Source organism: Lactuca saligna, chromosome 2 (genome assembly GCF_052625555.1).
Source record: "Lactuca saligna cultivar CGN05327 chromosome 2, ASM5262555v1, whole genome shotgun sequence".
NCBI classification, from domain to species: domain Eukaryota; kingdom Viridiplantae; phylum Streptophyta; class Magnoliopsida; order Asterales; family Asteraceae; genus Lactuca; species Lactuca saligna.
In genome coordinates, this window is record NC_136418.1 from 96,645,068 (window position 1) to 96,651,193 (window position 6,126).

Genomic DNA, 6,126 nt, shown 5'->3' on the forward strand with positions numbered 1-6,126 from the left:
TACTCTCTGCTCTGGCAAAATCAAAGAACCGAACCTAGCAGAGCGCTCTGTTGCTCTCTGCTCTAGTAACATAACGGAACCAAATCAACCAGATCGCTCGGTCTCTCTCTGCCTCTACAATATAGGCGCTCATTCAATCAAACCGCTCGGTTCTTCCAAATCTCTGCTTCTTTTCTTTGTCTATATTTTATTTTTTTTCCTTTCTTTTTCTTATTCAGAAACTTCAAATTTAACAAAAATATTTTATCTTTCCGTTTTTATTTCTTTTTCAGAAAATTAAAAATTAACAAAAATATTTTGTCTTTCAGTATTTATTTATCTCTAAGTAAATTTCAAAATTTCAAAAATATTTTATATGTTCTTCTTGCTCAAGTGAATACAAGTATGGCCTTATGGAACGTTCATCCAGGTATGTTTTTCTCTTATAAGACTAGTTAGACGTCCCTAGAAGCATGCTGCTGTATGTTGTCCCAAGCCTCTATGACCTCGAGCATGCCTTAATGATTCGATCAATACCTATCGTTTCTTCCGAATCAGGCTATTCTCTCATATTCGGTCTAGAGCTACCTTCTTTTACTCATCTGAAACATGAGTTGCTCTGCTTTGTCCCATTTATGTAGCAGAAGGTACTTTCGGTCTCTTAACCATCTCTTCAACTTCTTCACTTACATTCGCTCCCCAAAGTAACCCTTGATGCTCTCAGTCTTTACCACTGAGGCTTATGGTTGCACAACATCTGAGTTCATGATCTTAGATTCGATTACCACGTTCTGAGTGAAACCCAAAATCCAACACCTAAATAGAATTGACGGTGAGTTATTAACTCAAGCTTTTACTTGGAAATCTTCTTTATGAGTGATCTTTTATGAAACTGTCTCGTCCTAAGACATTTCTTCCCAAAGAGATCCAGTTTAATTTATTTTGAGATTTCTGTCTATATCATTCCCATCACAGAATACTTCCCACCTACCTGTTCAACAGATCACATCGGTCTCACAGGTAACTCTACCAACACTTAAGTTTTATGTCAAGACTTAATGTTTGGATTGAGTTCAGCCACCTCTTAGCCATCATCAGAAGACGCCTTTCATTGTTTCTCTAAAAACAACTGATCATATTTCTCGGGAAACCACACAAACACTTCAGGTCTCTCTTGACTCTGAAGGAAGCGATTCTTGCCCGGAATCTTCTGCCTTCTGTCTTTTATTTAGACAACACGCACTACCAAACACATTAGATTTATTTCCTTGTCTTTCACACTCTTATGCACGGAATTGTTTTCCCACATTCTAATTACTTTTTGGCACATGGTTCTAAGTCTCAACTGTAACCAAACAAAGGCACAAGGGATTTCAAACGGTACGAAAAAGATTTGGGCGCGTGCAAAGGATTCGTTTCAGCCCCACGTGTGCTGACGTCTTCATTGAATACACCATAACTTCTAATCGCGCTTTTTCAGGCGACGTTTTGGGTTCCTAATCATCACGATTTTCTCTCTCCAGAGAACGGTATAAATAAGACGTGATCGTGTTCTTTGGCAGTTACCTCTCAAAGCATTATCTCTCTGAAAAAGTTGCCCCTGTTAATCTTCTTCCAAAAACTCAACAATGGCGACTTCTTCTTCCACTCACGATCAGTCTGCTTCTTCTTCTTTTCTTGCAATCAAACCAAATCAGAACATGATCATAGAGTTGTCTCCATACGTCTATGACTCATATATGCTCTACGTGGTGGAATGCCTCACATATTCCCCATTGGTATTGGCATTAACGAAGGTGGAGGCAGTTCCTATGACCCTGCTATCTCAAGTCTACTCCACAGCAAGCTATGACAAACACAAAGACCGTATCTACTTCTCTATTCACGACAAGAAGACTTCCGTTTCCAAAGCACGGTTTTGCTCTCTTCTAGGGCTTGCCGTAGATGCTTCTGTTATTTCACCAGACTTCATCACAACCGCCCAAATCTTTAAGATGATGTACGAGATGGGGTATACAGATGTTCTAACATCTGTTGGCAAAGTCAAGAAATCATGTCTTCCATCTCAGTGGAATGGATTGCTTACCCTTTTAATTAAGGGTTTAGCGGAGCGATGTGGTGGTTCCGACACCACTAGCAAAGGATTTCTCACAATGCTGTATGGGCTTTACAACGGGATCAATCTGGACTATGGGTCGATTCTCTGGTCTCAAGTGGTTCAGAGTCTCAACTCTACCGCAAGGCACTCAGAAATTTCATGCGCCAGGTTTTGGACTCTCATCACCAGGAGAGCCATTGATTCTCTTGACATCCCTGTCATGAAGGATGTTCTTATGGCTTCAATTGCCACATACCACACCAAGAAAATCATTCTCTCAGATCCAAGTAAGTTCCTCCACTATGGACTAATCCCTGAGTCCATGTACAGATGTGTCACGCCCCACAGCAAGATTATGGCGGACTACAGCTCCAGAACCCCCTGCCTCCTAGGGTTCTTTCCGAGGAACAACGTGCAGCTCTTGAGGCTCTGGATCAGCCTGCTAACCGGGGCAAAAGAGCGAGCAAAAAGGAGAAGGCTGAGATGAAAGAACCCGCACCCCAAAAGGAGAAAAAGAGAAGGTCCTCCAAACGCAAATCCGAGGCAGAGGCACCTTCTCAGCCGAGATCGAAAAAGATCAAGAAGATGGCTAAAAGAGCCAAAGGATCTCCTTCTGAATCAAAACAGAATGCACCATCCGAAACACAAGATGTTGATTCTCAACCCGAAACTGCACCCGTTTCGTCTCCACAAAACTCACCTACCCCACCAGACGTTAATCCTTAACCCGAAACTGCACCCGTTTCGTCTCCACAAAACTCACCTACCCCACCTAAATCTCCCCAAATTACCAAATCTTCTTCTCTTCCTACTTCCCCAAAATTTTCAATCCCAACCCAATCACCCAAACAGAACATCTCAAGTTCTGTTCCAACATCAATTTCCCAAACCACAACCGAAACCACTATTCCTTTCACCATTTCTCAACCTTCATCTTCTATCTCCCAACCTATTATCACAGAATCTATCACCATAACCACAACCCAACCACCAGTAACGGTCAACGTATCTGATACGGGGGCTGCTTCTGTGGTTGAAACCCCGGTCATCAACCCTCAATCCTCCCCTTCTCCATCTTCCAACTCCGGTGCTACCCTAGGGGGTGATGATGATGAATTTGATTCCATCTATTACAGCCCTTACCGGATCCCTACCGACACCGATACAGATACCCCTGTGTCAAGTCAGCAACTTCAAGAGATTCACGCAAAACTCGACAGTCTGCTGGCTGACAGTAAAGCATATGAGGGTGCTGTGCTGAAGGCTTTCATCGAGTCAGCAATCCAGACTTACACCGAAGCCTTGGATCGCTCTACTGACGCTGTAGACAATTCAGCAGCCTCATGCTCCAAAGCCACTAAGGAAGTTTCTGAGGTCGTTCATACAACTCAGATATTTCTTGATTCTCTCAAGGCTCATGCTGATTCAAATGCTTCCAAATTTCAAGCGTCAGTAGACTCGTTCGCAGCCACCCTTCAGGGAGAAACCAGGAAATTTGAGGCTCTGCGTGCTGACCTCAAAACTGAATCCACTTCAATTCTCAAATCTTTAGATTCACGTTTTGCCTCTTTAGCAGCCGAGAGCACCCTGAAGGAGGAAGTTATCAAGCACCAGGCAACTATTGACTTACAGAAAGTTCAACTGGCCCAGGCACAACAAGAAATCACTTTACTTCAAACTCAACGGGCAGTTCTTCAGAGTTGCGCTGGTGACGTTAAAAATATGTTAACAGGTGTTCTTGACTCCCATGATCCCTTCCTAACCCTCACTATTCGTCAGCATCTCCAGGCGAAACTCCTTCCGGCGATCACTATCCTAAGTGAAATGAAGGGTGTCTCGGAGAAGCATGTTCTTCCGAGACAAGGGGGAGAGGAAGGTATGTCCAAACAAGAACCGAAGGGTAATGTAGCTTCGGGTTATGGTAAACATGTCCTAGTTGAGAGCGAATCAGAATCAGATGAAACCATTACTGAAGCTCTTCAACGCAAGAAACGGGACAGAGAGCTTGATGAAACATTGAAGATAGCTCGTGAGGCAGAAGCCAGAGAAAGGAAAATCCGGGAGGATGAGGAGGCAATTCAAGCTAAAAAGACTCTGTTCCCAGATTGAGACAGAGACACACTCATCACTCAAGCAATTGAGTTTCCTTCTATTTATTGGTTGGAACCGATTGCATCTTTTGAGTGTGAAAACTCCAAAGACTCGCAGTTCGACATGCCCATTACGCGTAAAGCCTTCACTTTTCACTGTTTTGATGTCACTGCAAACGTCCCTCATCCGAACCCGAAGGTTGACAGGGAGCTTATCGATTTCTATCTGAAATTCGGTCAACCTCAGTACTTGACTTGGAGTGCCCAGAAAATTATAAGAGTCAAGGTACTGAAACCAACCCAGGCTGGGAAATTTGTAAACGTCAATTTCAAAATCAACAGAGGAACTGCCAACACCGAACATCTTATTTCTCTGGCAGATCTTCCCAGTCTGAACCCCCACGATTGGATCTTGCTATACAACATTCTTCTCTCCAACCAGAGAGAATATGAACCAATTCTTTCTCATCTTAAAAGAATGTTGGCTTCTTATGTCCATGAGCTAGCCACTATGGATCAGGAAATAGCAAAGGTGATGAATAAGAAACCGACTGTCAAGCCCACTTCCAAAACCGGAGATATCCATAAAATGAAGTTGGGGCAGATTGATTCTTCCAATCTGACAGTTATGTTCACAAGGGGGGATAAGCACAAATTTCTGTTTGCGTTGGTAGACAAGCATCTGTTCTCTACAGAGTGTTTGGAGCACATCATCAATATCATTCACCGATGCAAACAGAACTCAACAGCGGATAAGAAGAACTTTACAGATATGCTTCGTTGGTATATTAACTTCAGGCATCATATTCTAGCTTTGATACCGAAAATTTTTCAAACGGTAAAGAAGCCATCTGCTTTGAAGACAGACTGAACATCTCGCCCCAAATTGACGCAAAGGGGGAGATTGTTGGGCTTAGAAGATTGCGTCTTTTGGGCTCGTTTGTTTTTATTTCTTTGTATTACGGTTTGGGCCTGTCCAACCGTATGTCTTTTATGCTTTGTATATAAGCTTATGCTTGCATGCATATTAGGTTAAGGTTTTTGAGAGATCTGAGAATACGATATTTTCCAGACGACTAAAGGTTTATTTGATAATACTTGTAACCTTCCAATCCTCTACAGTTGATGTTCTTGATCGAGCTCTTCTGAGGATTTTGTTTTAATCATTCGACTCGTTTGATTCAATCTTGTTCTATTATTTTACTGTGTCTGAACCATCATTGTTTATTTACTTGTTCAAGATCTAATCGATCTTTATAGATTAAAAGACTATATAATCTCATCACTATTGATTGACGACCTGTATTTGTTTACTGAAATGAAGGTAAGCCTTACAAACAAGGAGAAGAGGATTACAAGGTCCTGCTAATTCCGTGTATTATTTAAGGTTGTTGGGTATACGAAGGACACGTTAGTCCATTTCACATTTGATTTTTTTTGGACCTTACTAGCAATGCTAATGGGCCACCGAGGCCCAATAGCACGTGAAAGCCATTGAGGGTCCCTTAAGCATGTAATTGGGTAACAGGAGGCCCAATAAACATTTTTTTTATCGTTGGGCTCAAATGTTATGTTAATGGGTCACAAAGGCCCAATAAGCATGATTAGATACTTTCAAGCCCAAAGATTTGAATATTTACTTGTTTTAGGTATAATATAATTGTTGGAACGTTTGATTGAACGATTGTTAATTTCGTAACGGCACGAGGCCGCTCGGCTGTCTATAAGGATATTTGGAATTATATGTATATTCATATTTATATTTTTATAAGTCGTAGTTTGGTATTTTTGACTCAAATATCTTAATAATAAAATAATTGGCTCAAAATATTGGTTTGACCTTTTCTTCCCTTCTTTAATAAAAATGACAATTTTAGTCTATAAAAAAAGACTTTTTTGGCCCTTAAACCATTTTCTTGTTATTTTTGATCCATAGACTTGTTTAAGTGATGTTTTTAG